This window comes from Lissotriton helveticus, chromosome 12 (genome assembly GCF_964261635.1).
Source record: "Lissotriton helveticus chromosome 12, aLisHel1.1, whole genome shotgun sequence".
Taxonomy (NCBI): domain Eukaryota; kingdom Metazoa; phylum Chordata; class Amphibia; order Caudata; family Salamandridae; genus Lissotriton; species Lissotriton helveticus.
In genome coordinates this window covers 837,322,152-837,334,214 of record NC_136073.1, presented here as the reverse complement: position 1 = coordinate 837,334,214, position 12,063 = coordinate 837,322,152, and the positions used below count along the sequence as shown (strand labels likewise).

At 45.0% G+C, this 12,063-nt stretch overlaps 2 protein-coding genes across 5 annotated transcripts in view; one reads left to right on the top strand and one right to left on the bottom strand.

Moving 5' to 3' along the window:
* LINGO3 (leucine rich repeat and Ig domain containing 3) overlaps window positions 1-648 on the bottom strand; it is a 1,135,152-nt gene extending 1,134,504 nt beyond the window's left edge. For all 4 annotated transcript variants that reach the window (XM_078669069.1, XM_078669072.1, XM_078669068.1 and 1 more), the window contains exon 1: window positions 489-648. The gene's annotated coding sequence lies outside the window, so the exon portion shown is untranslated. The remainder of the gene's footprint in view (window positions 1-488) is intronic.
* The window catches only part of MUC16 (mucin 16, cell surface associated), a 194,810-nt gene that overhangs the window by 6,271 nt on the left and 176,476 nt on the right, over window positions 1-12,063 (top strand). The gene's annotated exons all lie outside the window — the stretch shown is intronic.

The window sequence follows — 12,063 nt, the reverse complement described above, 5'->3', positions numbered from 1 at the left end:
TTGAAGTGAAACAACAATTACATATTATTGGAACAAAACAGGAGTACAATTTGATTTTAAGGAAACAGTAAATATTAAGCCGGGGAAAGGGGAGGGGGCGTATATTAGAGGTGAGAGGAACATTTGGAAAGTGCATGCGTAAGGTCGGACTTGCGGGCAAGAAATAGTGAGCAGGGGTTTTATGCTGCCACCCCCTTACTGTGCACACCGTAAATGGTAAGACCCCGTGGCCACGTGTGTCGTCTGTGATAAATATTGGAAGTGGCAGGGCGTGGTCAGGTCAACCTGCACTTCTTCATAGGCCTTGCTGCGCCATTTAGCACCCCAGACACCTGTCACCGGAGCCCCCGACACAACACGCGCGAAATCTGCATTAAGAATATATATATTTTTAAAGTGGTATCGTGGTATTATTGCGAGAGTTGTTCTAAACAACGACTTCAGGTTTCGACCACCTTTAGCTGGCACGTTTTCACATTAAACCGTACCTTTTAGCCCTCCTGTGGTGCACTTGATGGTATGAAAATACAGGAGCGTGACACAGGTCCCTTTGGCCCCTGCCGACGGACAAGTGCGGAGAGAGGGGGTATTCCCATCAGGAGGGGCCCATTCACCACAGGCCATATAACTGTCAGTGCACTAAGGGCGCGTCATGGGGCTCATAGTCTGTGGAGGCACGTGCGTACGTCACGGGCCTCTCATATTCTGTGGCGGCACGTGCGTACGTCACGGGCCTCATATTCTGTGGCGGCACGTGCGTACGTCACGGGCCTCATATTCTGTGGCGGCACGTGCGTATGTCACGGGCCTCATATTCTGTGGAAGCAGGCGCGTGATGGGCGGAGCATCATTTTGCGTTACGCCATTGGTTAAAACACCGTGGACGGTTTACGTGGCTGCGTCAACCGTCCATTCTGAGGAGAAAGCAGGGTAGGGTACCAAGCACTGAGGGAGCCTGGCACGAGATTCTATTACAGGACCGGAGGCTTCGGATTATGCTTCTCTTTCTTATATTTGCCACTCACAGCAGCCAATGAAAAACGTTTTGTATGCAATAAAAACTACATTTCCCATGATGCTTGTACATACATCACATCCTGTATAGCCCCATAAGAGCTGCTGCATCCTGTGTCTCCTCCTCTTTCTTTGCTGCTCACGCAGCCAGTTAAGTGCTCTCTACTTTATGATATGATTAATGTCTTGGTTGACTAACGGATTTATTTGAGGTTAATGCCAGTAGTTTTGCGCTCATTGCGCACTGTATTAAATGCCTTGCGTTTAGTTCGCTTGATGCCGGATTTATTTGAGGTTAATGCCAGTGATTTTGCGCTCATTGCGCACTGTATTACATGCCTTGCGTTTAGTTCGCTTGATGTTGCAATGCTTTGCGCCTATATCGCGCTATGTTTCATGCTTGTGGCGTGATTGTGGTTTGTGGGAGCTGGAAGCGCACGTGTTACGTGCAGTCATGGTGCTTAACGAACGGCGCTCCCTAAATTCAAGACTGCTTGCTGGCGGCGCTCTGGATATACCACAGTATCGATGTTGTCCTCGCATGGCAAAGGGTCCTAGGGTATGTGTTGGTGATTTACGCTGCATTTCATGTTTTTCTTGCGTTGGCGCTCGCGGGCGCCATGGGTTGTTTTTACCGCCTTGGAGGGCGGAGCGGCTCCCGCTGGGAGCAGCGTACTCAAGGACGCTTTTATTCGTTACTTGGCCTGCGGGCGTTACCGCGTTCTTGCAGGGGCTGTGTGCGGCGCCGGATGTGGCGCCTCCTCCTGCAGCGGAGTCCGTCACTTTACCGCTCCATCTCTGCAGAGCTTCAGGGCTCGCCTCGATAAAGGCAGGCGCGTCGCCTCCTTTCCACGTCCTGGGACTGTGGGTACGGTGATGTTTCCTCTACGCGGGGGCCCCCCCCCCTTTTTTTGAAAGGCGCTCTGTGCTCCCGCTGATCAGCGCATGCCGCGCTTCCCTGCCGGGGTCTTCAGGTTTGATCAGCTTCGTGTGGATCGGTCTACACGTGGCCTCGGGGCAAGGTCTGCTGCCTTTGATTTCCATGGTGCGGGGTTCGATCCCGGGTGCCCCGAGTCATGTCCGTGTTTTCTATAATGTTTTGATTTGTGTTTTCTCAACGAAAGCCAGTGGCGCACGCTATACGTGCAGCCATGGATTCAAATGGACAGCATACCCCTGGGTTCGAGACTGCCTCCAACAGTTTAGAACTTCAATATGTAGGAAGTCACTAAATTGTGCTATTTATTAAGGGATGTGTTTCACTGTTTATACTGGACGACAGTAGGCACTTGGCAGTTTTTTGGTAGCGCTGATGCAACTTTCAATGGCTCCTGCGGGAGTGGTGAGGTCGCTCTGCTTATGCCGGCGAGATTAATCCTCATGAGGGGCCTAGATGGCCGCAAACTGAATCGCACACTCCTCCTGGAGCTGGAATTCGGCGCTAGAGTGCGCCATGATGTATTAGGTGAATGTGTTTGTGTGTTGATTTGTTGCTCCTGGACTACATTCCAACGGTGCTCTTTTACACGTGGCGTAAGTTTCCGGTCACTTCCATGGGGTTGTTCGAATTATTGCGCGGTCACGCGCTGTCTCCGCCAAAGGCTTTCCCTAGTAGCCGAGTGCGGTTATGGAGTCATAACGCTCCGGTGTGCGTAACCCATTTGGGCACAATTTGGGCTTACTTTGGGCACTTTGGCCTACGCACGTCGCAGGCGTCCCTTGTTTGTTGTTTGAGGTCTCAGTGCCTCCTGCTTACCTGGGCAGATTCCTGGTAGCCGCCAGGCTTTAACAAGTGGCTGGCCCTCGGAGTGCGCACACGCTCCTTGTATTTTCCGAAGACTCCCGACGCCCTCTGGGCTGGTATAATGACTACAGCTTTGCTGAGGAGCCGATGCATTATTAATTTCTCTGTTTTAGTGTGCACAGGGTTGGCTCCCCCTCGACTCCTCCATTGCACTGTGCCTTGCACTTCATATATATAGATCACAGATGTCCCTTGAGGATGATGTTGGAATATATGTATGTATATATATATATTTCTATATAGGAGGATGACAACTACTGATAGGAGCGCGAGAGCCTCCTGAACGGATTATGTTGACAACCAGGTTCTTCCCGTTCTTGGGTGGTCAACAGGGCCTCATGTTTGACGTTACCTACCTCAGGGTGACAGGGCTTGATTGACGCCCATTTTGTTCTGCTACCACAATCCCTTCAAGAGCCCAAGTAGCGCATGCGTTCGTTTTTGTCTATTACTTATTATTTTTACGTTGTTAGTTATTGCCTTTATTCTTTTCCATAGTGTTTCAGCGGTCCCTGGCGTATAGCGTTCAGGAGAGAGTCGGGTTCTCTCCTTCCCGGCAAGGGCGGTTGTTCCGATGGTGGTACTAATGGTTGATGCGAGGGATAGGCTATCCCTCCTCAGTTCCCTCTTACCGTCCGAGTGCTGTGTTGTGCTCTCTCAGGTTCATTGGTTACTTAGAAGTATGGTTGATCTATCGTGACAGGCCTTGGCCTCCCAGTTCCAGACATCGGCGGATTGATGTGTTGGGATTGCTCGGTTATAACCTTCATGCATTTGGGCCTTTAATTTAGGTTCCGAGTTTATCTTACTCCTATGCGGCTCAGTGGCTTATCCCCACTTTACAATGCGAGGATGGATTTCCGATGGTATTAGTACGAGAGTTTCCCTTTGGGTGGATGCCTCGGTAGTGGTGTGTTGGGCACCGTCATGCTGTCAGCTTTTCCGACCCCTCCTGTCAATCGGGCTCTTTGTCGTGCACGCCTCTGGTGGCTTGCTGTTCAGCATGCACATTGTCTCGACTGCGAGTACGATCAGCGGATATGGGCATATAGGTCATCTTCATAGTGGACTAATTCCAGGACTCAGGTCGTCTTGCCGACGATTTTCATATTCAGATTGTTGTGGTATAACTCCTTAGCCTACGTGGCAGTAAAGGTTGGTTCCATCTGGTTTCCTGGTGTTCTGACGGCTGGTCGCATCTTTCGTGCAAGGAGGACTCCATTTTGGAATCCCAATGCCCCTGGGTTGGCGGAGGACGGCTCGTTCTCCCGCCTTTTTCTTGCAATTTTTTCCTTTTTCTAATGTAGTGACGTTCAAGTAAATCAAGGCAGATGCCTTATGGTTCACCAGAGAGCTACGGCCCGCAGATTCATCGTTGCCATTTAGTAGGCGGGTCCGGGTTGACACATGGCAATGTGGTACGAACAGTTTTCCCTTGGTGTATGTATTCCGACTTTGCTTATTGCGATCAAGTTTCCGGTATCTACGTTACCTTCTTGGTTCTCGAACGCGTTCCTTTCGTATTTCTGGACCTTTCATTCCCTGCAGACGTTTCGGCGATAGAGGATAGCTTGTGGATATATCCGCCATTGGCGGCTTTGTGAGGACTGTTTTCTTCTGGTGGATTACTTTCCAAATGTGTACGGGAACTTCTGTAACGTTCTCCTTATAACGTCCATTTGGCCGTTTTCCTGCGGCTCTTCTCGGTTCAGGGCAGGTTGCTGACCTGGAGTCGGGTTTCTTTCCAATTCTTTTGGTGGCCTGCGTTTACAAACGGGACGTTTACTTTTGTCAGGCTGTGTTACGAAGTATTCCATCTTCGGGGGTTCCTATGGCGAGGCAAGCCCGCGTTTTACAGGTATAGTATGTACTATTAATTGCCCTGTCGGCGAGGTCTGACATGCATGTGGTCAGGGCCTTGTCACACGACTTTGCACTTTATGGGTGTTTCTTCCGATACCTCATGGCTTACGACGATGGTTCTCGGAATTGCAATCTGATGTGATTTTTCGACTATATGTTCATATGGTTGTTGATGATTGTTATCATTTTCTATGTGAGTACGAGGCTATTACAGCCGATGGTTGAGGGCCTTTGGCCGGAATGGGTGTTGGACCAATGATGATACGCAGTTTGCTCAAGTACAATACTTATCATTCTTGTTTGGATAATTCTCATGGTTGTGCAAGTTTTAACTTTTCTGATGGAGTTTCTCAGACTCTATTTAAACTGTATTATGTACCGGTGGGAGATTTAAGACTGTAGTTATGTTACTAAGCGTTAAACTAGCATAATCCGAAGCCTCCGGTCCTGTAATAGAATCAAAAATTAGCTAGCATTCGCGCCAAGAATTTTCAATTCTATTAAGGACACGGAGGCGAGGATTATCCCACCCGGTTTATTACAATATTGGTAATAATTACCCACCCGAATGTACTTGATATTCTGTATCTGCAGAAGTTACGGGTTTTTTCCTGTCTCCTTCCTTTCAGCTTCGAGTAAAGAAGAAGGAGCAGGTGTTCTTCTGGCTTAAGAGACGTGATTCGTCCAGTTAACGATGGTGCGACATGTTGAAGGATGTTTCTTGAGATTCCTATCCGGGAAAAGGACTGGATTTCTTACTGTTTGTTCTCCATGTTGAAGGATGTTTATTGTGACTCTTATTCCGTAAAATGGACTGGATTTATTAATGTGTGGACTGTATATGTTCGAGCAAAGAAAGAGGAGGAGACACAGGATGCAGCAGCTCTTATGGGGCTATACAGGATGTGATGTATGTACAAGCATCATGGGAAATGTAGTTTTTATTGCATACAAAACGTTTTTCATTGGCTGCTGTGAGTGGCAAATATAAGAAAGAGAAGCATAATCCTCGCCTCCGTGTCCTTAATAGAATTGAAAATTCTTGGCGCGAATGCTAGCTAATTTTTGATTCCTAAGTGTTGTGCCACAGAGCTGCCGCAGACACCACCGGAAGAGCGTCGCTGGCTTCCAGCCCGGCACTTACTGACCTCAGCTGGCAGGCAGCGCTTTCTTGTAGCATTCTACAAGTACCACAGAACAAAATAACAGGTTTCAAAGCTAGATATCGCAGACTCCAGGAGGAAATAATACTACATCTTTTGAATAAAAAACAGGCCTGCCAAAATCTGTACTTTAATCCGTCACACTTGTAGTCCCATGATTTAGAAAGGCTAGGGCAAGAAACGAAGAGAAAATAGATTTATATAGCGCAAACTCGATCCGAAAGTATTGGAGCGCTTTACATGAGCACCAGTCAAATTACATAAGGACACTTACATTTTTCGTGGGGTCAGGGAGATTAAGTAATTTGCCCAGAATTACAGGATGCTGAGCTGATGCAGAGACTTGAACCTGGCTTCCCAGCTCCAAAGTCAGCAGCTCTAGCCCCAAGGCTACATCCTACATGCCAATAGATCCGATTCAGGCAAGAGGCTCCCAATTTTTGAAGCAAAAAAAAATATTTTGGCTGGCTTCCACCAGTAATTGCCTCCTTCAATAGAAGTCAACGAGGAAAATGATTATTGATACTGCAAAGAGAAAGTTGGACATTTCTAGAATCATGGCCAGAGCATTAATACTAAAACAGGAGTTTTAGCTCAAAAACATATCCTTTGTAGAAATCCTGCACCTGCAAAAGGGCATCAGGACACCCAGTGAATTAATGCACCCAGAGTGAGACTAGAGACACATCCAGAGTATTTCCCATGAGAAAATTCTGAGAAACATCTAGAGAATTAATACAACACCCGCAGGCGAGACTGAAAGTCAGAAAGTATCAATACTGATCCACGAGAGGAGACTCTGAGATGCTCCAAAACTACTAATACTGCATTCTGTTGTGAGCCTCAGGCAAATTAATCACATTAATACAGCACCTCTGTTGCGGCTTTGCGAAAACCTAGGGACCCGATGTAAGAACAAGCAGAACCTGTAGAGTTGTTGCAAGTTGCTCACTGACTATTGCTACTCACCTGTTATTTTGTGATGCAATTTGTATGTTACTAGGCCGCATCGCAAAATACTCTTTCGCAGAACGACCTGACTAATGAGGACTTAAGGGATAGCAATTTGTTTGCCAGGCTTTATTTTAAAACCAGTAAGACATCAAAATAGGTATTTTGTACTGTTAAACAATTGTGTAGCCTCTCTGACAGAGACCTCTAACTTGGTTGGAGAAAGGGTTTTAGATAAAAGAAACATCCCAGAATGGTGTACGACCCTATCAGCTTCCTTTCGCAGGATCCGGCTAGTCTCCAAGGATATGGCATAAAATTTGCTGGTGCAAGGCTTTGCTATTTCTTACAGCCAGCCTTCACAGCCAAGAAGAAGCTCTGCTCAGCATAAACCAAGACTTGAATGTTGTTTGCTCTCTGCCTCTCCAGTGGATGAAGTCTATGAAATTTACATGGATCCATTATCTTTTGTTGACCTTGGAAGTTGTTAGGGCTTCCCACTGAGATGGCTTAATCCTAACTTTGAAGAGGGTGTCTCATAACATTAGTCGCCCGCTGCCTTTGGTGCACTCCTTCCAGCCATAGGATCTTTGACATATCAGGTCTGTAAAAAAACACCAATTATATGTCAGAATTCTTCACCCTGAAAAGCAAGAGAATTATGGCAAGCGCTCATCAATGGAACCACCTTGACATCTGTCATTCCAAAGAAGGGCTAGGTTGTGTGACACCTGACAGATAGCTTAAAAATTAATTTTTACAATGTAATTGCTAGGAGCACTCCATGCCTTAGAGCTCAGCCGCACAGCCAACCTGTGCTAGACTGCCACCCATCCTCCACTAGGGTATAACAAGAGGTCTCGTTAACTAGTAAAGAAGCAACAACTTTTCGGTTAAAATGGGATGGATGCTCCACGCCTCTTGGTTGAAAGCCACCAGGCCTTTTCAATATAACTAAACAATGTCCCTCTTTCATAGAATCTGACCCCAAGATAAACACATGTGTGAACTCTTTCCAGTAGGTTACACCACAGGAAAACCATTCAGGTTTTTTTAAGCCCTTGACATAGTTGTAGCCTCGGCTACACTTACAGCTTGGTCTTTTTTTTATATACAGCAGTAAACTTCCAAAGCCTCCAGCAGCAGCGTAATGTGCCCATGCATCCTTGAAAACAAGACCCCATCATAGTATATAAAATTACAGGGAGACCCCTTCGTAGAAGAGGGTTTAAGTCCAAGGCAGTGCCCACCAGGGTCTCTTCAGTGACCAGTTAAGAACAATTAAGAGGAATGGTGTTGACACCCAACCTTGGTAGGCTCAGCAATGGACAGAAAAATATTTGCAAAGATGCCCAAGACAACACCTGAAAAATGGGCTGGGAGACAACACAGAGTATTAATTCAGTACCGGAGAGTGCCCAAAAAAGAGACACCTGATGAAATCCAGCTGGAATGAAACATAGAATGACTGAGAAAGTCTCTCTCTCTCATTCGTGTAGACATAATAAACTTTAGAAAAGGATGGCTTTCATCACCTTGAAATCTCAATCTACGTTTATAGGTGTGTTATCTAACACAGGAACCATTGCCATGATCACTTATTCTATTCCACTTTTGTGATTCGGTGGCTGCTAGGTTGAAGCAATAAGTATCCTTTATACGAATATTATAAAAAGAGGAGTTGTTTCAGGCAATTTTGGTTAGATAACGGCTACTCAACTTGAAAGAAAATACATCTAGCGCAAAACATCTCCATTATTTCCAAAAGCCATAATCCAGAATAAGATAGTCACACATGATTTTGAAATAAAGCGGACTGGCTTTGCTAAAAAATATATGAAGCGCCTGAGAATTTCAAACTCTGGAATTAAACCACAAAGCCTCCCATACTTTGGGACATTTGGAGAAGGTTAAAGTAGTGAGGCATAAAGATAGGAAGGGTTGAGTTCCTTTTGAGGACAATAGAGGCCGTTTTATTGCAGAAATGCTACACGCTGGATGAATGATGGAGCTGACAGCTTAGGACTAAAAGAACAATAGCACACAGGCATTTGACATTTATTTGAAGACGGGTGTGGTTTCGGATAACACACATCACATAGCCAGTGAGTTGTTAAATGTCATCAGTGATGCACCTACCATTATGGGTAGTACACAGAGAGAACAATATTGTAGAACTTAACTTAAAATATCTCCAGAAGATAGAAACATTCCAAAAGCCTCAATTTACACAAATGAGGTGAAAAACATCAATTGATTCATTATCGTAATATAAAGAAATGGCCATATGGTCTACAAGTCAGATTCTGTAAATCATTGGGGAAAGTTAACTCTCAGTTCTGATTAAATGTTTTAGATTTTGGAACTGCAGGCTGTCAGCACAATACATGTCTCGTACATTAAGGATTCATTACAGCCAAGTCAGGTTGCCTTCTAACATCTAACTCTGGAAGGAAGATGGAAGTTCTTGTCCCAGGTTAAAGAAAAGTAACTGACAACTATCTGGATAAAATATAGTAAACAGAGTCTGCTGATGGAAAATGACCAGCGGACATTTTAAGAAGGCTGCGGCCCATTCTTCACTCTGACTTGCCAAAATCACTAAGAAAGCAAAATACAATATATAATTCATGGATTATAACTTTGCAATTTGTTACACCGTCCAGAGAACATTGAGGTGAGTAACTGAAGTTGATACTTTGCTGTTTCTTAAGATAAAATGATGTTCACTCTCAAAGGGCTTATAACACCATACAATGGTGTCTGGTGTTGGGTCACTCTGACACTCAGATCTGCGCAACACTTTAAATTTCAGATAGATCAAAAAAAGGCCAAGTGCATCTTTTTTTTCAAGTACAGTCGAGGGGAGTGGCAATGGTTGACCCATAATGCTCACAATCACCAAGGGCCTACGAGGATGGCGGGTATCTCATGATGCTAGTCTTCCAGATGGGCAGTCAGAGCATCTCTTTTGCTCAGGTGTTAGACCTTTGACACAGACTTAACTCAGGCCAACTGATGCCTTTATGAACTGCTGGTGAAGACAAACGCATCTTGCTCCAAACTGGGGTGCAGATAGAAAAAAAGGCCTGTACCCCACATCTATCAAGCCGCTGCCAATGATCTTGCAATAGCGGGGCGGGGGGTTAGTCGCAATCAATGTTAAGATGTGCTTCACCTTGGGGGATCTCATCTCCAGCATGGCTGTGTACTCCTGTTGATAATAACTAATACCACATATGTGTAAAATACCTGTCCAGGAAACATACCTGATCAGAGAGAAATGTTGAAATGGGGTGCAGGGTGGTAAAGAGCTGCTGCGAGGGAGATTTTTAATTCTACACCAGGGTTAATGTAACAACATTTGAAATTTTAGTATAGAATACTTTAGGGACGTTAGAAGATCCTGGTGAGAAATAGGTTAATTTTAAGCCACTCATACTTGTTAGGATTCAGAAATGTTTTGGGTTATCTAAGTTGTGCTTCTGTGCACAAAATCACTTTTTAATAATGTAAATTTGACACTGTGCTTCACAGAATCAAGATTGGTGGAATGGAAAGCCCTCTTTCCATTGGTTCTGATACTTCAAAGCGTTTTCAGTGGCATATTCACACTCATGTTTGTGCCTCCCAAGGAGGTATGTGTGTTGCACACTCATGGGCCATCTTGTTACCGCCCGTTTAGGGGAACTGGGTATGGAGCCTCGGCCACCAAAGTCCATTGGCACTTGCAGCAGTGCCTAGTGGGATACTGCACGCAAGATCGCGTGATTGACGGAGATGTACATTAGCTGTCATTTTTGGAGACCTGGACCCCAGAGCAAGAGAGACAAAGGAGAAAAGGAGAGAAAGAAGGAACAAAAAGGTAGGGGAAAACTGACATAAGGAGAAAGCAGATATGAAAGAGAACTGGGAGAGTGAGATAGAGACAGGAAATGCAGGGTGGTGGAAGAAGAGGCATGAAAAGGAATCAAGACAAGGCAGCCTTAGTATTCGGCAACTGGGGTATGCGTAAGAGCCTCTGGCAAGCTGTTATGAAAATCTTTTGGTCCTTGCATTTATTTTTTTACACACATTGTTGGAAACAGTGGCAATGGGAAAGAATTGTCAGTATAGGTATGAGAACTTTTAATAGAATGTAAAAATGCAAAACCAGCATCTGATGCTCGCATTTAATGCAAAACGAGTACTTACATATGGTTTGGATGTGCGGACACAATTGGAACTTAAAATTGGGCGCAAAAAACACAAGGGCCACAAACACTAGCTGTTCGCATTACGGTCAGAAGCCTTGTTCCAATCCCCTCACGCAAAATTTTGCCACAAGCTGAGCATAATTATGTGATGTGGCACAGTAGTCTAATTTCTGGAGTTTCAAGTAATAAGTATAACAGGAAAGCAGGCCAAATGATGCTAGTACAACAGGATCTTCTCCTGAGCCTAGTTTTCATTCACACACATCCCCCATCATGAAAAGATCTATCTCCTGGGTGAATCCTTTCTCTTTTCTCTAGCTCCTTAAGTTCAGAGTGAACTTTCTTATCTGTAGAGGATCACAGTTGCACAACAGGTGAAGAACTCACTCCCCAACCATTCTTGGAGAATGAGTGGTAGCCGAGGGCTGAGCCCAGAATGTTAACTCATGTACTGTGACTCAGGCCAGGGTCACGATCAATGAACATAAAGAGCGATACATTATTTATACCGCTGACTCCTACACTCCAAGGCCCTGGGAAGGGACTTTAGGAGACACTCACAGAGTTAAAGCATAAGAGAGCGATGGAGTTCAGATGCCTTTGTGGAGCTGAGCCAGATTCCTGCCATCTGATAGCCGAATGTGCTACTGATCACTTTTGAGGCATGCGTTAGGCCTGAGGAAATTTTCATTTCGCAAGTGTAATCTCACTTAATTCCTGATTATAGAGTTTCACATCTTTCAAGAATTTTTTTTAGTAATTACGCCGTTGCTCATAATTTTCCCATGCAATACACTGGTTCCGTAAAAAATGTCTTGGGTAAACTGTAAAACTGATGTGCGCTTTGGCTCTGAGATATTTTCTGCTCAAACAAATCTCCGATTGGTACCTCTAATGATTTTGGTACCCGAGGCATGCCTTTATGTGTAATTGTCATGGAATATATGGGCCAACTGCATTTCACTTAATTTTATTTAAAATTACATGAAGGGAAACGTTTGCAATTTTTCTCACTCCTACACCTGAAATGACCAGAGCTGCAAATTTCACAGACTTGAATCTCGACAGGGAT